Source organism: Lepidochelys kempii, chromosome 3 (genome assembly GCF_965140285.1).
Source record: "Lepidochelys kempii isolate rLepKem1 chromosome 3, rLepKem1.hap1, whole genome shotgun sequence".
Taxonomy (NCBI): Eukaryota; Metazoa; Chordata; order Testudines; family Cheloniidae; genus Lepidochelys; species Lepidochelys kempii.
In genome coordinates, this window is record NC_136382.1 from 186,969,081 (window position 1) to 186,990,767 (window position 21,687).

Below are 21,687 nucleotides of genomic sequence, written 5' to 3' on the forward strand. Positions count from 1 at the left end.
TATGTGGCTCTAGTGGAGGGCTTCCTGCTGCCGATGAGGACCTCTCTTACTTGTTCTGAGCACAGAAGCTCCATGGGATTCAGCCATGAAGCTTCCAAGCCACGAGGTGGAGGAACTGCAGGTCAGGGTGATGAAGGCGACCATGGTCCTGAGTGATTAGGTTGGGGAGGAAAGGCAACATGACCAGGGTGTCTACTGACAGTTCTAGGAGCGTGGTGTGCCAATATTGTCCAGGCCATGCTTTATTCTGTCCAGAATTATTTCTGCCCTGTCCCTGCAGACGTTGAGTAGGACCTTGTGCAGGAGAGGGAATGGGGGAAAGGTGTAGACCAGGGTAGAATCATAGATTAGGGTTGGAAGAAACCTCAGGAGGTCATCTAGTCCAACCCCCTGCTCAAGGCAGGACCAATCCCCAACTAAATCATCCCAGCCAGGCCTTTGTCTAGCCAGGCTTTAAAAATATCTAAGGATGGAGATTCCACCACCTCCCTAGGTAACCTATCCCAGTGCTTCACCAGCCTCCTACTGAAATAGGGTTTCCTAATATCCAACCTAGACCTCCCCCATTGCAACTTGAGACCATTGCTCCTTGTTTTGTCATCTGCCACCACTGAGAACAGCCGAGCTCCATCTTCTTTGGAACCTCCCTTCCAGGTAGTTGAAGGCTGGTATCAAATCCCCCCTCATTCTTCTCTTCTGCAGACTAAACGAGCCCAGTTCCCTCAGCCTCTCCTCATAAGTCATGTGCCCCAGACCCCTGATCATTTTCGTTGTCCTCTGCTGGACTCTCTCCAATTTGTCCACATCCTTTTTCTGTAGTGGGGGTCAAAGGAATGAATCTGTGTTTGATCGTGGGCTGTGTCTCTAGAAGGAGCAGAACATTGGGCACTTCCTGTTGCTCCGGGTGGCAAACAGGCTGACCTGGGGAAACCCCCACTTTTGGAAGATGAGGTTTATGATGTCCATCTGGATGGACCACTCGTGCGCTTGGAAGGACCTGCTAAGGTGGTCCGTCAGTACATTCAGAACTCCTGGTAGAAGGGATGCTTCCAGGTGAATTGAGTGGGCTACACAGAACTCCCACAGCCAGAGAGTTTCCTGACATAGGGGAGAGGAACGGGCTCCACCCTACTTGTTGATGTAAAACATGGCAGTGGTGTTGTCCGTTAGAACTACTACGCACTGACCTCGTAGTCGGGCCTGAAAAGTCTGGCATGCTAGTTGCACAGCCCTCAGCTCCTTGATGTTGATATAGAGGGAGAGCTCATACTCTGACGAAAGACCCTGCGTTTGGAGGTCCCCCAAATGCACCCCCAACCCCAGAGCTGACATGTCCATTACCAGTGACATGGAAGGCTGAGGGCTGTTGAGGGGCACTCCTTCAAACATTGCCTGAGGGTCAAGCCACCACTGAAGGGACATGAACACCTGCCCCGGCACCGTGACCACTGAATTCAAGCTGTTGCATCCCGGGCAGTAGGCCAAAGCAAACCATGCCTGTAGAGGCCTGAGCCTCAGTCTGGTGTTCTGGGTCACATAACTGTAGGCAGCCATGTGACTCAGGCATCCCCTTGCTGTAGTGGTTGGGTATTGCCGGAGGCCTTGAATGATGTTCATGATGGCTTGGAAACGGGGTTCTGGCAAACATGCTCTTGCCTGAACCGAGTCTAACACTGCCCCGATGAATTATATTCTTTGGGTCAGTTCCAAGGTTGATTTCCTCAAGTTGAGGAGACCACCTAGTCACTCAAATGTAGATCTGACTCACCCGATTTGAGACCCCACCTGCCACCTGGTGCGGTCCCTGCGCAGTCAGTCATTGAGGTAGGGGTATACCTGCATATGCCTCCGATGGAGGAAAGTGGCCACGACTGACATGCACTTGGTGAACACTCAGGGGGCTGTTGAGAGGCCGAATGGAAGGACTATGAATTTATAATATTTGTGGCCGACCACGAAGCGTAGGAATCGCTGGTGCACAGATCGAATCGCTATATGGAAGTACACGTTTTTCATGTCGAGGGCAGTGTACCAGTCTCCCGGATCCAGGGAGGGAATAATGGTGCCCAGGGAGACCATATGGAACTTCAACTTTGCCATGAACTTGTTGAGTCCTCGGAGATCTGGAATGGGTCTGAGGCCCCCTTTGGCCTTGGGGATTAAGAAGTATCAGGAGTAGAATCCCTTGTTCCAGAGTTCCTGAGGAACCTCCTCCACCGCTCCCAAGGCGAGGAGCACCTGCACCTTCTGGATAAGGAGTTGTTCATAAGAAGAGTCCCTAAAGAGGGACAGGGAAGGGAGGTGGAAGGGAGGACAGGAGCAGAACTGGAGAGAATATCTCACTTCTGCCATACGGAGGACCCAGCAGTCCGAAGTTATTTGGGACCAAGCACGGTAGAAGTGGGACAGACTATTCAAAAAAAGACAGGAAAGGATCCAGAATTGAGGCTGGTGCGCCGTCCTTAGGTGCCCCTTCAAAAGGCATGCCTGGAACCAGACCATGGTTTAGTCGGGCACTGGCCCTGCCCGGACGGGGGATTGGAAGGCTTTCATCTGCCATTCCTGTCCCTCCTCTTATAAAGGTCCTGCCTCGGTCGAGGAAGATAGGAGCACTACTGCTGAGGCGCTTGTCGTCCTTGGACTTAGGTCCTGGGTCTTGTTGTCCCTGCCTCTCCTTCTCATTTACTGCAGCCACCAACAACAAGTAAAGCTGCGGGTGTGTGAAGAGGTATTTGTACCCCTTAGATGAGACAAAATACTTCCTCTCCACGCCCTTCACGGTGGAAGGGATGGAGGCTGGGTCTGCCAAATGATCTTAGCATTGACCTGTATGGTCCTGATGAGAGATAGAGCCACCCTCAATGGACCTTCTGGAGCCAGAATGTCGACCATTGGGTCCTCCAACTCCACAATAGTCTCAGCCTGCAAACCCATATTTCGTGCCAACCTGTGAAGGAGGTCCTGGTGGGCGCAGCTGTCTATGTGGGGTGGTCCCAAGATGGAGGTGCCTACAACCACCTCGTCTGGCAAGGAAGATGAGCAAGCTAATGGGGGGAAAGGGTCCTCCTGACACTCTTGGTCTCCAGGGGCCTCCTGTCCTGCCTCATTGACAGGGCCAGCCACACCTGGATCAGGCTCAGGGGTTGGTTCCAGGAGAGGGCAAGGAAATAGTACCTCTTCGGCACCCCTTGGGTGGGGTGACTGGCGGAAGCCTCCGGCATCCGTGGTTCAGAGGTGGATGACCGGGAACCTTTAGTTGGGTGCCCTGGGTCTGGTGGTATGCCCATGGGGTCCAAAATGGCCGTTGCGCTGGTCCCTGCCACTGCGCAGGCCATGGTCCTGCCACCAACTCAGGCCTTCCACGGCCCAACCGGTGCCAGCCCGGCTCAGAGTATCTAGACCCAGTCTCCGAGTTTGAAGATGGGAACCGGGACTGTGATGGCCAGGGCGGTGCAGAGCGGAGCTGGACTGGTGAGTGGCACCACGCTGGGGAGCGGTGCCGCAAGGCTGGGGAGCAGTGCAGGGCCAAAGTTGACAGTGTCATCTCCAAAGACTATGGCACTGAGTCCTCCTCTTTGGGACGCACCCCACTGGCCAACTCCAAAGGGGTGGGTATCTAAGCCAGAGATCCACTCCTTCCCTGCTCCTGGTGCCGCTCTTGTGCCAGGAAGTGTGACCGGTGCCAGGTCGATCCCTCTAGTTTTGGTGCTGGGGACCACAGTGCTGTGAGTCTCTCCCAGAGTCTTTCCACGGTGCCACTTCTACCACTGCCACCAGGGTGCTGCGCACCAATGAGCTCGGTGCCGAGTCTTGCCGAGCCGATGTAGGTTGCGGTCTGAGTGCCGCCTCCATAAGGATTTGCTTGAGGTGAAAGTCTCGCTCCTTTTTTGTTCGGGGGTGAAACGCTTTACAAGTCGTACACTTGTCTGTTTGGTGTGCTTCCCCCACACACTTTAAACAAGTGTCATGGGGATCGCCCGTTGGCATGGGCTTGTGGCAAGACTTGAACCCCTGGGACTTGGGCATGTAAGCCCCGCAAGGAGAATGCGGTCAGGGTGGAGAGTAAACACCCCAGTTCAACAGCTAACTAACCGCTCACTATAAGAACTAACTAAGAACTATGAAGTACAAACAGTCAAAATGCTAGGGAAACATGGAGAGTTTGCAAAGCAAGACGCCACAGTTCCGACAACCATCACTGGAAAGAACTGAGGCGGGGCTGGGTCAGCAGGGTCATATATTGAATACCATGAAGGCGCCACTCCAGGGGGCTCCACAGCCGACCTGACGGATGCTGCTAGAGTAGAAACTTTCTGATAACTGTGCACGCGGCGCACACACACCTAATTGGAATTGATATGAGAAATCACTCAAAGAGGAACTGTAGAATATAACAAACATATTGCTTCCTTTCATAGAGGATATCTGTCCATCAATTGTAACTTGGATGAACATCTTGGGATCTGGTTAGATGTCCAGTAGCTTTGAATGAATGCTTTTCACAATCTGCATCTGGACAGAAGGTTGAGAACATCTCTCATGGGATGAAATCCTGCCCCCATTAACTTCAGTGGGGATAGCAGTTTACCTCTGGTGTGGAACATACTGCTGTGGTCTATGTCTTTGTTACCTCAAGAATGAATTAATACAATGTGCTCTAAATGGGGCTACACCTTAAAACGATTTGGAAGCTGAAGCTTACACAGAAAGAAACAGCCCAATTAGTAAGTGAAGAATCCTTTTGTGAGTACATGACACCAGTGCCTCAAGATCTCCATTGGCTGCCTTCTGAACTCTAGACGGTGTTTAAACTGTTGATTTTGAACTATAAAGCTTTATTAAATATCTTGAAATCTGCTAGAGCAGAGCTGGGTAAACTACAGCCCCTGGGACCATTCTGCCTGGCCCTTGAGCTCCCGACCAGGGAGGCTAGCCGCCGGCCCCTCCCTTGCTTTCCCCCCTCCCCCACACCTACACCGCCACGTGGGACTCTGGGCAGCGGGGCTGTGCACTCCTGCAGGGCAGCACGGCAGTGTGTTTGGCACCGGCCGGGCGGTGTGGCTGCCAGACATGCTGCTTTGAGCGGCATGGTAACGGGGAGGGAAGCAGGGGGGTTAGATAAGGGGTAGGAGGTTCCAGGGGGCAGTCAGGGGACAGGGGGCAGTTGGATGGGGCGGGGCTGTCAGGGGGCAGGGAGGGGTTCGATAGGGTTCCCCGGAGGCCTGTCAGGGGGCGGGGGTGTGGATAGGGGTTGGGGCAGTCGGGGGACAGGGATGGAGGGGTCCCAGGGGGCGGTTAGGGGCACAGGATCCTGGGAGGGGGCAGTCAGGGAACAAGGAGTGGGGGGGTTGGATGGGTCTGGGGTTCTAAGGGGGGCAAGTCAGGGGGCAGGAAGTGGGAGGGGTTGGATAAGGGGCAGAGGCCAGGCTGTTTGGGGAGGCACAGCCTTCCCTATCTGCCCCTCAATACAGTTTTGCAACCCTGATGTGGTTGCAAACCCTCAGGCCAAAAAGTTTGCCCACCCCTGTGCTAGAGAGACAGACCACCTATCTCCCCACACGATGCTGCCACAGTGTCAATCATTGGAGATGCTAGAGCTTGAACATCCCTAGTTTATGAAAATGAGCTGCTGGCAGGACATTTTCCATGAGATCCTTCTGACTTCAAAACTCACTCTTCTCCCCACCCCCAACTTTGAAATTGCATGAATCTGGAGAACTTCAGGCACTCCTCAAAGTCTATCTTTTTAGACATTTGGGAAGGTCCGAGATTTCTAGAATGTGGAATTTTGGGTGTTTCTGGGATTGGGGGTATTGGTTTTTTTTTTTTGCAAAATAGTTAAGCTTTAAAGCATCACGCTGGTTTTGTTTTCTATTATATCCTATTGTTATGAGTTCATGTTTAACAGTTTGCCAGCATGCCAAGAATCTGGAATATACATAATTGTATATTTTTAGATCACAAAAATCTTTTATAATTTATAATTATAAATTAAAAGTTTTAAACAGTTAAATCAGGAAAAGGTACTTTTAAAACTGTAAAGAAATAGATTTCTATAAAAAAAGATAAACATGTCAAATAACTGTTTATGAGCTTGATTTTATAAACAGTTTCAATACAAAAGATTTGGAAAACATACAATGGTTCTCTGAATGTTTGTTTATGCCAGGATGTTTACTATTTTCTTTTAATTGTAGCTAATGTTTTACTTGTCTCCTTTCAAATAATGCGTGTATGGTAGATAAATAATCTGAATCATTAACAATTGTAAATTTCTACTCAAAATAGAAAATTCTGCTTACTAGAATATATTTGATCTGAAGTCACTAAAATATCTAACTACTACATTACTGAAAATTAGAAAAAAATACCTCTCAAAACCGAAGATACAGAGAAATAACTTCTGAAAAAAATACATTTTTCTGTTCTACAAACTGATTTTGGTTGTCAACAGTAGATGATCATAGAATATCAAGGTTGGAAGGGACCTCAGGAGGTCATCTAGTCCAACCCCCTGCTCAAAGCAGGGCCAATCCCCAATTTTTGGCCCAGATCCCTAAATGGCCCCCTTAAGGATTAAACTCACAACCCTGGGTTTAGCAGGCCAGTGCTCAAACCACTGAGTTATCCCTCCCCCTCTTAAAAAAGAACTTTGCATGAAAAAACAAAAGATGCTAGATACAACCTCACTAGTCACACTATAGATATTTTTCAAGGCAATGAATCCTACAACTCTGAATAGCTCCTTTTGTAAAATGGAATATTAAAATGCTTCACTGGCTAATAGCCTAGCAAAATAAGAGCAAATCTGTGTAGAAGTCAATAGACAGCACACTAGTAAAAGATAGCCTTAAGCAATTTTACATTTAGGAGCAACCTACTTATGACAAGTTACATTAATTTCAACTGAGATAAGAACAGACAAAAGCATCTACCACTGTAATACATTAGTTTAAAAAACACAGAAAATGGGGTGACCTCAGTTATTCTAAAATACTATCAGTACCATGAACTACAGTTTGAGACCTCATTTAATCAGGGATTATATATCTTTACTTATTCACTGACCAAAATCTATCAGAAATAGGAATATGATAGCTTAATGGCTTCATACTTAAGTCTAAACAGACTACAAACCAGTTGTATCCTCTCTTGCCATATTTTATTTGATGGTGCTTAATGACTAAATCCTGTAGTGCATTGCACCCTAATTTTAAAGACAAGATTACAAAACACTGGTTTCAACATTCAATTTATTGTAACAAATAAATTCAAACAAAATTAAGATACTGTTAGCCAACAGCCAAGGATGTTTGGTGAGGTGCCAGCTATGCCCGTTTATACCATCCGTGACTTTAACCGCTAGGACGCACTGTCCCTTCGCGGCGGGCAGCCCGGGCTAGGCTGACGGATGCCCCAAGGTCCTAACCACCCGTGACTTTAACTGCTAGAGCTCAGAGCTCCTTCGCAGCGGGCAGTCAATACTGACTGACAGGTGCCCCAATGGCAGCACTAAGAGCCTCTCCACACCCGTGACTTTAACTGCTAGAGCTCAGAGCTCCTTCGCAGCGGGCAGCCAGGATTGACTGACAGGTGCCCCAAGAGTTTGCCCCGTGGAGGTGGCACAACTCAACGCTAGGCTCTTAGTACTCTCACCTAATGGCCAGGCTTTAGAGCCAAAACGGCTGAGGTTCTTTAATTGTGTTGGCTGCTTTACAGTAAACCAGAGAAAACAAGTCAGGCTTATGCATAAATGGTTACCAAAATTTATTAAGCTAGATTCTAATCATGTGGTTACAAAATTGCTAGTGCCTACTTATTTAAATGTAGAGATGTTACACACACAAACAAGTTACAAAACTGAAGCCACAATCCCAAAGAAAGAAAACAAAGTATAGAGCTCTATTTCAAAATATGTGTACACTAAAGATAGGAGATCAGGTGTGGGTGCTTCTTACCCTCCTTGCATCTCTCAATTCCAGCGGTGCCAAGCCAGGATCGGTCACTCAATTCCGCGGAAAGACGAATAAGGGACAAGGCGTAGGGACCCTCTTAGCTGCAGAAGCCTTGGGAGGCTGTCACTTATCTGACCAGCAGATAGATAGTGAAAAGCACTCAAAAATCATGGTGCTGTAGGTCCCCTACTTATACCTCTGTACTCCTTTATTCTCTTTCTCCTTTCTTATGCCAAATTGAGGCTGGTCTGTCTGGGCGACGCCAGCTTTCGCAAGAGTAGTTTACACTTGTCCAGTAGTCGAAACTTATTGTTTCTCTCCTTTGCATTTCTTTTATCAGGGTAAATATTTTCCCACCTAGGATGTTGGGGTGTGTGCATCACGCTATTTAGTAGGGGCTAAGAGCCATGTCTGTCACAGGGCCTCTGCCTGCTGTGAGCTTAATCGTTGTATCTGTTCCCAGAGGCACATTGTAGCAGCACACCTGTGCTTTCACAGCTTCAAAGGCTGTGCTGGAATATATGTTAAGTGCCCTGTTCCGGCTTCCTCCTGTGTTTCCAGCAATGCTGGTGGGGGCGTGGGGGGGGGGGCTGGCTGTCTGGCTACAGATACAAACTAGCTGCACAAGTTTTCTAAGTTCTACAAAGCAAAAACTGGTTGTTCCAGTATATGAATTTTCAAATTAAGTATCTGAACGTTTACTTTTTCAGAGAAATGTTGTTGGCTAAATACATTAAGTCAAAAGCCTCTAAAGAGAATACTGTCTGTGCATCAACTACTTTTAAAACTTCTGATATAAAAGTCTGTATAGATTTCGCATCCTGCTTCAACATTTCTACTGTTTATAAATCACAGAAAATACTAAACATGTTTAACAAACTAAGCAAGTAAAGTCATACACAGTCCAATTTATTGTAACATTTACAGTAAGACAGGTGTCTTCACTGGAGTACAGCAATACCAATCAACTCCTTTCCTACTTTATTCTGCACGTGCTTAAGCAGCTCAAGTAACAATATAGAAAATGACATGTTGAAGCATCAAAATGAGTTCTTGGAAGCACCTCTGCATAAGGAACTGTGGTATAATAACTTCTACTCTTTCATTACCTATCAATTGTTTGGCCAGTCCTTATCTGCACAAAGGTCTGGTCTACACTATGAGGTTAGGTCAAATTTAGCCACGTTAGGTCGATTTTAAAATGAATGGGTCCACACAACCAACCCCGTTCTGTCGACTTAAAGGGCTCTTAAAATTGACTGCTGTACTCCTCCCTGGCGAGGGAACTAGCGCTAAAATCGACCTTGCTGGGTCGAATTTGGGATAGTGCGGATGCAAATCGACAGTATTGGCCTCCAGGAGCTACCCCAGAGTGCTCCATTGTGACCACTCTGGACACCACTTTGAACTCCAATGCACTAGCCCGGTACACAGGAAAAGCCCCGGGAAATTTTGAATTTCATTTCCTGTTTGGTCAGCGTAGCAAGCTCAGCAGCACAGGTGACCAAGCAGTCCCCCCAGAATCTCAAACGAGCTCCAGCATGGACTGAAATGGAAACACTTGATCTGATTGCTGTATCGGGACAAGCATCTGTGCAGGTAGAACTCCGATCAAAAAGAAGAAATGCAAATATATTTGCCAAAATCTCACAGGACGTGTTGGAGAGAGGCTAAACCAGGGATGCACAGCAGTGCCGCGTGAAAGTTAAGGAGTTCAGGCAAGCCTACCAAAAGACAAAGGATACAAATGGTTGCTCTGGGTCAGAGCCCCATATATGCTGCTTCTATGACCAGCTGCATGCCATTCTAGGAGGGGACCCTACCACTACCCCACCACTGTCCATGGACACCTGCAAGGGGGGAGGAGGATTTTGTGGAAGAGGAGGAGGAGGAGAATGTGCAGCAGGCAAGCAGTGAATCTGTTCTCCCTGACAGCCAGGACCTTTCCATCACCCTGGAGTCAATACCCTCCCAAGGGATCCCCGACCCTGAAGCTGGAGAAGGCACCTCTGGTGAGTGCACATTTGTAACTACAGTACAGGGTTTAAAAGCAATAGTGTTTAATGTTTGATTTGCCCTGAAAAATTGGGATGCATTCATGGCCAGTACAGCTACTGGAAAAGTCTGTTTATAGGTTTGGGGATGGAGTGGGAATCCTCCAGGGACATCTCCATGAAGCTCTCCTAGAGGTACTCTGAAAGTATTCTGGAATCATTGCAGCACAAAGCATGGCAGTGAATGGTCCTAGGTTTTGCTCGCATTCAATCAACATTTGGTCTATATCTTTCTGTGTTAGCCTCAGGAGAGTGATATCATTCATAGTCACCTGGTTAAAATACAGAAATTTTTGTAAAGGAACTGTAAAAGAACCCCATTCATGCTGGGCTGTTTGCGCTTGGCTAAAAGGGATCATCCCAGAGAATAGCCACGCAGTGGGGTGGGGGGGAGGTGTGTTCTGCACACCCACCCGAAAACCGAAGCCCCTCCTTTTAAATGTGAAACCCAACCCATTGCTTGCTATGGGAAAGGATGGTGCTGCAGTTTGAAACCATTCCCACATGTTATGAAGGCATAAGAAGTCAACCCCGCATACCAAAAGCTTTATCATGGCTGCCTGGAAACCGAATTCTGTTGCCCAGCTGTTTGTGATGTCTCATCATAATGGCAGGTGCTCAATATAAAAGGCAAATATGACCCTGTACCTAAAGCACTTGTGCTGTCTGCTGTGAATTGCTTGATTCACTGTGAAAGAGTCTCCCTTTTGTTCTCAGAAATGTATCATCTTAAATTTTACTCTCCCTTTTTATCTCCCCCCAGGAGGAAATGTTTCTAGGCTCCCCCTATCATCTCTGTCCCTGAGGTTATCGCAGATTAGAAGGCAAAAAAAATGCACTTGCGATGACAGGTTTTCCGAGCTCATGCAGTCCTCCCGCACTGATAGGGCACAGCTGAATTCATGGAGACATTCAGTGTTAGAGGCTAGGAAAGCATTACGTGAGTGCGAAGAGCAGAGGTAGGAGCATGAGGAGCAGAGGCAGGAGGCAATGCTGAGGCTAATGGGGGAGCAAATTGACATGATGAAGCGTCTATGGGAGCTGCAGGAAAGCCAACAAGAACACCGACCCCCACTGCATCCATTGTATAACCGCCTGCCCTCCTCCCCAAGTTCCATATCCTCCTCACCCAGGCGCCCAAGAATGCGAAGGGGGAGGCTCCGGGCACCCAGCCACTCCACTCCAGAGGATGGCCCAAGCAACAGAAAGCTGTAATTCAAACAATTTTGATTTGTAGTGTGGCTACAATAACCAAAGTGGCCTTGTCCTTCCCTCATCCCGCACCCCACCCAACCCAGGCTACCTTGTCAGTTATCTCACTTTCTAAAAAATTAATAAAGAAAGAACGTATGGTTTCAAAACAATAGTTACTTCATTTCCTTTGCCAGCTGTGATTGAAGGGGGGAGGGTGGTTGGCTTACAGGGAATTAAAATCAACAAAGGGGGCAGGTTTGCAGCAAGGAGAAATACACACAACTGTCACACCGCAGCCTGGCCAGTCACTAAACTGGTTTTCAAAGCTTCTCTGATGCGCAGCACGCCTTGCTGTGCTCTTCTAACCACCCTGGTGTCTGGCTACTCAAAATCAGATGCCAGGCAATTTGCCTCAACCTCCCAACCCGCCATAAACATCTCCCCCTTACTCTCACAGATATTATGGCGTACACAGCAAGCAGCAATAACAATGGGAATGTTGGTTGCGCTGAGGCCTAACCTAGTCAGCAAACAGCACCAGCGAGCTTTTAAATGTCCAAAGGCACATTCTACCACCATTCTGCACTTGCTCAGCCTATAGTTGAACTGCTCCTTACTACTGTCCAGGTTGCCTGTGTACGGCTTCATGAGCCATGGGAGCAGGGGTAGGCTGGGTCCCCAAGGATAACTATTGGCATTTCAACATCCCCAGTGGTAATTTTCTGATCTGGGAAGTAAGTCCCTTCTTACAACTGCTCGAACAGCCCGGAGTTCCTAAAGATGCGAGCATCATGCACCTTTCCCAGCCATCCCACGTTGATGTCACTGAAACGTCCCTTGTGATCCACCAGTGCTTGCAGCACCATTGAGAAGTACCCCTTGTGTTTTACTTACTGGTTGCCAAGGTGGTCCAGTGCCAAGACAGGGATATGCATTCCACCTATCGCCCCACCACAGTTAGGGAACCCCATTGCAGCAAAGCAATCCAGTATGACCTGCATATTTCCCAGAGTCACTTCGCTTGATAACAGAAAGTCAATGATTGCATTGGCTACTTGGATCACAGCAGCCCCCACAGTACATTTGCCCACTCCAAATTGATTCCCGACTGACAGGTAGCAGTCAGGCATAGCAAACTTCCACAGGGCTATCGCCACTCACTTCTCAACTGTCAGGGCAGCTCTCATCTTGGTATTCCTGCGCTTTAGAGCAGGGGAAAGCAACTCACAGCATTCCAGGAAAGTGGCCTTACGCATGTGAAAGTTTTGCAGCCACTGGGAATCGTCCCATACCTGCAACACTATGTGGTCCCATCAGTCTGTGCTTGTTTGCCAGGCCCAGAATCGGCGGTCCACTGTATCAACCAGCCCCACTGCCGCCATGATCTCCCAATTGCCACAGCCCATGCTTTCAGGAACATCCGTGTCCATGCACTCATCAAAATCATCCTCATGCTGGCGTCTCTTAGCCCGGTTCTGCATATACTCCAAGATAATGCGTGAGGAGTTTACAATGCTCACAACAGCAGTAGTGAGCTGAGCGGGCTCCATGCTTGCCAAGGTATTGCATCTGCAGGAGAGCAGAGTTGCAGCAGAAGCGGTGGATGACGATGGATGCCGTAAGAATAGATATTTATACAGAACGACAAGAGGACCTGCGAAGTGGATTCATGGCACCAGGAGAGCAGAGTTGCAGCGGAAGCGGTGGATGACAACAACATGGAGAAATTTGCTATTGAGACTGAGCTCATTTACAAGAACAGGAGAGCAGAGTTGCAGCGGAAGCGGTGGATGATGATGGTTAGCAGTCGTAGTGCACCATCTGCTGACAGCAACACCCAGGACACAACAGCAGCGGTGATGGTGAGCTGAGCTAAGTGGGCTCCATGCTTGCCGTGGTATGGCGTCTGCACGGAAACAAGGCGGAAAACGATTGTCTGTCGTTGCTTTCACGGAGGGAGGGGCGACTGATGACATGTACCCAAAACCACCCACGACAATGTTTTGCCCCATCAGGCATTGGGAGCTTAACCCTGAATTCCAGTGGGTGGCAGAGACTGCTGGAACTGTGGGATAGCTACCCACAGTACACCGTTCCGTAAGTCGATACTAGCCACGGTAGGAGGACACACACTGCCGACTTAATGCACTTAGTGTGGACATATGCGATCGACTGTATAAAATCGATTTCTAAAAATCAACTTCTATAAAAACAACCTAATTTTGTACTGTAGACATACCCTAAATATTAATGATCTGAGCCTGCAAAATATGGCTTATCTGGAGGTGGATTCAATGACACTTTTCGCCAACTTGTACCCATACAAATTACTTGGAACAGAGTTTCTCAAATACGCACCTTGGCCGCATACAGCCACCAAAGGCTTTTCTTGTGGCCACAGCCTCCTGGACAGTGATGGCGGGGAGGGGGGAGACACAACAAAGCAGTGGACCCTACCATCAGGCCACCAGCAAAGGTTGGGCCCTGCCCCGCCTCTGGAGAGACAAACACTGGAGGAACAGGCAGCCAGTGAGTTCCCCACCTTTCTGGGGGTGGTGCGTGGCAGTCTCCAGCTGCGGGGCTTCAGGTTCTGGCCACACGCCAGCGGGCTCTGTGACTGTAAGGCTTTGGGCTCCTGCCATGGGACTTGAAGCTGTCTCCAGACCCCATCCCCTGTGCAGGTTCAACACCCCTTGCCATCATCCCTGGCTCCCCCTGCCTCTTCTGGTCCCGGGCTTCGGCCACGTGGCAGCAGGCTTCGGCTCCAGCCCCAGGCTAATCTCACCCAACCCCTGCTGTTTTCTCCAGCCCTAGACTTTGGCCGTGCCGCAGCAGGCTCCATCCCCCAGCTGTGGGGCTTGGGCTCCAGGATCCTGCCGCAGGGCTTCGGGCTCGGGTCCTGGCCCCCACCCTCGGCCATGCAGTGGCAGGTGCCTCCCTGTCACTGAGCAAGTCTACTATGATTGTATGATTGTTAATATCACTTTTCACAACAGACTTAGTAGCTAGCTGGGAGGCTATGAAGAGTCATATTAACATACAAGTATCACTTTTCACAGCAGCAGACTGACTGGCTAGCAAGTATTAAAAAAAAAGCAATCAAAAAAGCAAAAGAAACAACAACAAAAAAGAAGAACGTGCAAAGCACCATATTTTTGCTTCTATTTTGTTTAGGTCCAGTAAAGAATAGAGACAACTGTACATTATTTTTATTCTTGACTCTGCAAAAAAAAAAACCTTACATAATAAATTACTTTGATTTGGACATGTATATGTGCATATTTATTTATTTCTAAAAGTTAATTAAGTATTTTAGGGAAAAGTGTCAGAGTGGCCCCCAGCAAGAGTTGGTGGCCGCACTCTGAGGCCATCCAAAAATTTGTTTGTGAGAACCTGACTTAGAAGATCTTATACAGGTAAAGTCTGCAAATCCTTACTTGTTTCCACCTCCCCTTACACTTGTATTGGCGTAAGCCCTGAACAGTTTATGAACATCTTCACTGGCAGCAGGGGACTGGACCCCCTGCCTAGAATAGTGAAAAATACAATAAAGAAATATATAACAACTCTCTGTAAAAGCCAGGTAACCTCAAGCTTGTGCACTATAGTGCCTTGAAAATTATGATCAGTTATGCAATCAAATAACGATCCAAGGCCCGGATCCACAAAGAGACGTAGGCATTGCAATGCCTAACTTTTAGGCACCTAGAAAATCACTGAAACAATACAGAGAACCACAACATCTGGTTTAGGTGCCTAGGCTCCGTATACAACAGTGGTGGGCAACTTGCGGTCCATCAGGGTAATCTGATTGCAGGCCGCAAGACGTTTTGCTGATGTTGACCGTCCGGGAACAGTGATCTGAGGCCACTGGGAGCTGCGGGGGTGTGCCGTGCCTGCAGACAGTTAATGTCAGCAAAATGTCTCGCGGCCCGCAATCAGATTACCCTGATGGGCCGCAGGTTGCCCACCATTGCTATACAATGAATGGTGAAACAGGGTACCTAAGAATGGGATTCACAAAAGCCAGGACTTTGACTAGTTCAGATGACTCGCTGCCTAATAGGAGATGCTAACAAGAGAGGTTTATCATAGAGTTAGGCACTTAAGTCCAGGCCACAGGTAACGTAAGAACGGCCAAACTGGGTCAGACCAATGGTCCATCTAGCCCAGTACCCTGCCTTCTGACAGTGGCCAATCCCAGGTGCCTCAGAGGGAAGAACAGAACCATCAAGTGATCTATCCCCCGTCACCCATTCCCAGCTTCTGGAAGCACCTAGCTCTGCTAGCAATCAACAGATGGGAACACCTCTCGGAGTCTAGCAGTTTAAGCACCTAAGTCATTTCTGATGCGAATGAATTAGATACCTGTCACACTCCACACAGAACGGAGGGAAATGGTGCCCATCTTATAGCTTTTAGCCAGTGGTCAGAACACTCATCCTGGATGTGGGAGACCCAGGTTCAATTTCCTCCTCTGCCTGAGGGAGGGAAAGGATTTGAACAGGGGTCTTTTACACTTCTCAGCAGAGTACTCTAACCACTAGGCTAACAAATATTCTTTTGATGTGGGTCTCGCTATCTCCTGTTGAAGCTGTTTCACCATGGATAAATTCTTAGAGAGACATTGGGCCACAGAGATTGAGAATGACTCTACAGTCCATTGATTAGGGTAACCACCTGGGAGGTGGGAGATCCAGGGTCCAGTCTCCCTGTTCCAATGAATAATTATTTATACATAATGGAACTGCTTCAACAGGAGAGAGTGAGTGAGACCCACATCCAATTATCTCACAGCCCTGTTGTTAGAGCCCTCTCCTGAGAGGTGAGGGAGAACTCTGTTCAAATTCTTTCCTCCTCTTCAGGCAGAGGGGTAATTGAGCCTGGGTCTCCCATATTATAAGGGTGAGAGGGCTAACCAATGTCAAAAAATTATAAGGTGGGCAACACCACCAATACCGCCAACTCCTTTGGATTGATTCTATATGGGGACTGATCTGTTAGATGTGAGCACACCTACTGAATTGAGCCCCACAGGGAAACTAGATACGCTTCTATCTCCCCCCAGTGGACTGCACTGGGGCTTAGGTGGCAGACAGACATTCAGATGTCTAGATTGATGCAGCAGTGCACATGCCCAGAGGCAGAAATACAGGTGCCTAGGGATCTTTTCCCCTGAAAACTTAGGCACCAAGTAAGTTTAGGAGCCTACAGGATTAGGTAGCAGATGAGTGAGAGTTTTATATATCACAGTGGAGCCCAAAACTGAAACTTAGGCACCCAAATACCTTTGTTGATCTGGACCCAGATGTCCCAGACCTCAATGTTTCTGCAAATGAGGACATGTACCCATGGTTGAGAACAACTGTTTTAGACAATCCTTAAGATTTATTAATTTTTTTCCCCTGTGAAACTAGGTTTAGAATAAATTATGTTATTTAAACAGTGGTACAAACAGCTACAGTAGAAGAAAGATGGTTACTCACCTTGTGCACCAACACTTCAGGTGTTGGTGTGTCCCTGTGCCTTTGATCAGAGAATTTTATCAGCAGTGTCCATCCAGGTTGCGCATGCGTGGTCCCTGTCTCACAGTGCTGATGGTGCCTCATCTAGTGTGTGCGTGACCTGACCCCCTCAGTTCCTTCTCTATCGTAGAGTCCAAACTAGAACTCCAAAGTAGAGGGGAGCATGGTGGGTAGTGGAGCACCCACAGTAACACAAATCTCGAAGAACCTGAGTTACTGCACAGAGAATCATAGAATCTTATCATAGAATATCAAGATTGGAAGGGACCTCAGGAAGTCATCTCGTCCAAGCCCCTGCTCAAAGCAGGACCAATCCCCAATTTTTGCCCCAGATCCCTAAATCGCCCCCTCAAGGATTGAACTCAAAACCCTACGTTTAGCAGGCCAATGCTCAAACCACTGAGCTATCCCTCCCCCCGCCCCCCCATCTTCTTCGAGTGATGTCCAGTCCTAGCAGTGCATCGGAGCCTGACCTCTGGGCACTAACATAGCGTATTGTGAACATGTGTTCAGATGCCCAGGCAGCAGCTCTAATACGTCTATGAGTGAAACATTATTTAGGAAGGCTACTGAAGTTGCTATTGATCTGGTAGAGTGAATTCTGATCCCAGATGGGGGTAGCAGATACTTTTGTTGGTACCAGAGGTGAATGCAGCCTGAAATCTATTTTGATAATCTCTGTGTGGAGATCGTGGAGCCTTTAGAATGCTCCATGATAGAAACAAAAAGCCTTGGTGATTTTCTGAAAAGCTTAGTTCTATTGAAGTAGAATGCTAATGCATATCTGACATCCAGGGTATCTACTATGGAGTCCTCTGCACACAAATGATGTTTAGAAAAGAATGCTGGGAGATGGATTGGCTGATTTATGTGGAAGGACGAAGATACTTTAGGTATACATTTTGAATGTGGTCTTAGAGTGACCTTGTCCTTGAAGAAAATGGTATAGAGTGGGTGGGCCATGAGAGCCCCTACCTCATCCACACGGCGGGTCGATGTAATAAATACTAAGAATGCCACCTTCATTGATAGGTGTGTCAGAGACCATGTCACTAACGGTTCAAATGGGGGCCTGGTAAGGCACCATAATACCAGGTTCAATGGTGGCGTGAGTGCGCATACATCAGGGTAAACATTCCATCAATTTTGTGATGGAAAGTGGTAACAGCCACTAGATTTACTTTGATCAAACTAATGGATAGTCCAGACAGTTTTAGTTTCAACTAGTAGTCCAATATCAAGACCAGAGGTGTGGAAACTGCAGCAGTTCGTTTGTCTTGGCACCATATGCAGAATCTCTTCCATTTCTGAAGGAAAGTATTGCGCCTGGTTACCCTTCTACTGTTGAGTAATATGTATTTCACCTGTTCCAAAAACAGGCTAGTTCATCATGATGGAACCATGTAAGAGCCACATAAGAACATAAGAACAGCCATACTGGGTCAGATCAAAGGTCCATCTAGTCCAGTATCCTGCCTTCCGACAGTGGCTAATGCCAGGTGCCCCAAAGGGAATGAACAGAACAGGTAATCATCATGTGATCCATCATGTGAACCATCACCCACTTCCAGCTTCTAGCAAACAGAGGCTAGGGATACCATCCCTGCCCATTCTGGTTAATAGTCATTGATGGAAATATCCTCCACGCCTTCAGGTGAAGTCTCCCAAGGTTTGGATGGTGAACCTGTCCGGCATCCCATGATAGAAGACCATACTGGGTCTATCGTATGGCTTTCACCTTGTTGATATGTATTTTGTGTATCACCCATGATAGCAAAGCTATCCATGGGTATGTATATAGAAGTGGTGCTTCCCATTTTTGGAAGAAGACATCCCCCAGCACTAGGGAGTCCCAGACCTGTTCTCAAACAGAATTGTGGGCATTTCTAGTTCTGCGATGTTGTAAAGAGGTTGACGGATCGGTTGCCCCATTGTTGGAATATGTTCTGTAAGACCACATCATTTTGTTCACATTCAAGAAACAATCCCTGCTCAAAGAAAAGGAGTACCTGTGGCACGTTAGAGACTAACAAATTTATTTGAGCATAAGCTTTCGTGAGCTACAGCTCACTTCATCAGATGCATGCAGCTCACGAAAGCTTATGCTCAAACAAATTTGTTAGTCTCTAAAATGCCACTAGTACTCCTTTTCTTTTTGCAGATACAAACTAACACAGCTGCTACTCTGAATCCCTGCTTAGCATGTCTGCTGTAGTGTTCGGACAGCCTGGGAGGTAAGAGGCTGAGATGTTGATATTTTGTCTGATTACCAATTCCATAGTTTCATGGCTTCAGTGCATAGGGAGTGAGATCAGACTCCTCCCTGTCAATTTATGTAAAACATACAAGCAACGTTGTCAGTCATTACTCAAATGTTCTTGTTCTTTATCAATGTAGGAAATGAAGGCAAGCATGGCAAACTGCGCGGAGTTCTAATCGGCTTATGTATAACCGTGTCTCTGAGGGAGACCACTTGCCCTGAATCGCAGGATGTTGGAGATGGGCTCTCCAGCCTATCAAGGAGGCATCAGTTGCGACTATTATGGAGGGTGGATTCTGAGTGAAAGGGACCCCCACACACATATTGTTGGGTTGTGTCCACCGACGTAGAGTCTCTGACTTTGGGTGGTATCATGTCTTTTTAGGCAATGTTCGTGTGGTATGTAAATGGTTCTGAGCCAACCCTGGAGGCAACACATGTGGAGACCGTCATGTGGTACCACAAATGTGGTTGTAGCCATGTGGTCCAAGAGTTGGAGGCGGGTGCGTGCCCATATGCGTGGGCTGTTCATTACTGAGGAGATGACTTTGGTCACAGTGAGAAACCTGTTCGCTGGTAGTGATGAGGAAGTTACTCACCTTGTGCAGTAACGATGGTTCTTCAAGATGTGTGTCCCCATGGGTGCTTCACTTTAGGCGTCTGTGTGTCCCTGCACCTCTAATCGAAGATTTTTGGTAGCAGTGTCCTGTTGAGCCTGCGCATGTGCTCTCCCTCCCTCGTGGTCTGCCTCGAGGCTATTGGAGTGCGCGATGTGACGGAGAGACTGCCGAGACTCATCAAGCCCTCGGATTGCTACCCCTTCCTGCTTCTCCACGTGGGCACCAATGATACTGCCAAGAATGACCTTGAGCGGATCACTGCGGACTACGTGGCTCTGGGAAGAAGGATAAAGGAGTTGGAGGCGCAAGTGGTGTTCTCGTCCATCCTTCCTGTGGAAGGAAAAGGCCTGGGTAGGGACCGTCGAATCGTCGAAATCAACGAATGGCTACGCAGGTGGTGTCGGAGAGAAGGCTTTGGATTCTTTGACCATGGGATGGTGTTCCATGAAGGAGGAGTGCTGGGCAGAGACGGGCTCCATCTTACGAAGAGAGGGAAGAGCATCTTTGCCAGCAGGCTGGCTAACCTAGTGAGGAGGGCTTTAAACTAGGTTCACCGGGGGAAGGAGACCAAAGCCCTGAGGTAAGTGGGAAAGCGGGATACCGGGAGGAAGCAGTGGCACCCAAACCTTAACCACAGGCTATTTCACCACCGCCTGCCCCACCAGCCAGAGCAGCACCGACGACCATATCAACAACAATGCCATTGGTACCAACTACTTTACTTTACCTACAGCGCCGAATACATTGGCACTGATCACTTAGCACTAAAATTACTGCACATTGACACTCTCTTCATCATAAAGACCTATTAGTCTCGTTGATGCTGGAATCACCACTCTTCAGCTCTGACGGCTCTCCAATGCTCGTGGATGCACCACCAGCCCCTCCTCTGTCCAGTGAGGAGGACAATGATGAGGAAGAGGATGTCTTTCTTCCAGGAACACTTCACCTGCCTGACCAACGCCTTCCCCTGGGCCCCTATGATTGAGGCATTATTATGGACAAGATATATGCCCATGGTATGGGCCACCCATGGATGGGCCCTCCTCTGCTGTTTCCAACAGATTGTGCCTTACTAGGACCTATGTGCCACTTATAGATAGGCATCACAGGAAGCCCCCCAACCCCTACAGGGAGGGGATTAAATCCCCACCACTACCATTGGTACCTGGACAGTTGGAAACTGCTGAGGATACCTTTGAGGAATGGGAGGCGGATATAGCACTGGAGCTAGCAACTCCTTTTTTTTCCCCAGACAAAGCCATCATGTCTCCTCCATCCATAGCTGCCACCAACTTTAAACCATTTCAGGAGCTCTTCAAACGGGTGGCGGATGCTCTAGAGATCCCTCTTGAGGAAGTCTCAGAGGCCCAACATAAACTCTTGGATATCCTACAAGCCTTCTCAGCTTCCACAATAGTGTTTCCAATCAATGATGCACTAATGGAGCCAGCCAAAACAGTTTGACAGACCCCGGCCACCATACCACCCACTTGTAAGAGGGCTGACAAAAAAATATGTACCCTCAAAAGGTGTAGACTTCCTCTTTTCCCCACCCAGCTCCAAATTCTCTCGTAATGGACGCTGTCAACCAACACTGTAGACAGCAACAATACAGGTTGACGCCTAATGACAAAGATGGTTGACCCTTCTGGCTGCAAGGTCTATTCTTCAGTGACCCTGCAGTTACAGGTTGCCAATTACATGGCCCTCTTTGCAAAATATAACCACGGCAACTACTCAAAATTTATGGATTTCATTAGTGATATCATGGAGGACAAAAGGGACCACTTTAAATCTCTCATATCTGAAGAACAGCTTGTGGCCAGAACCACCTTAGATGTGTCTGACACAGTGGCAAGCTCCCTGGCCACTGTGGTGGTCATGCGCTGGGCAACATGGCTCCATTCTTTTCGCTTCCCCAGGAAGATACAGTCCACTGTAGAGGACCTCCCATTCAACGCACAGAAGCTGTTCCCCTCAAAGATGGACAAAGTCCTCCACACAATGAAAGACTCCCGAGCGACCCTCCGTATGCTGGGTATTTACACGCCTGCAACCAAGAGAAGGCAAACCAGG

The 21,687-nt window shown here is 48.1% G+C and overlaps 1 protein-coding gene across 8 annotated transcripts in view; it reads right to left on the reverse strand.

Annotated features, from left to right (window-relative positions):
- Positions 1–21,687, reverse strand: part of CCDC88A (coiled-coil and HOOK domain protein 88A) — a 359,905-nt gene that overhangs the window by 283,353 nt on the left and 54,865 nt on the right. The window lies entirely within an intron of this gene.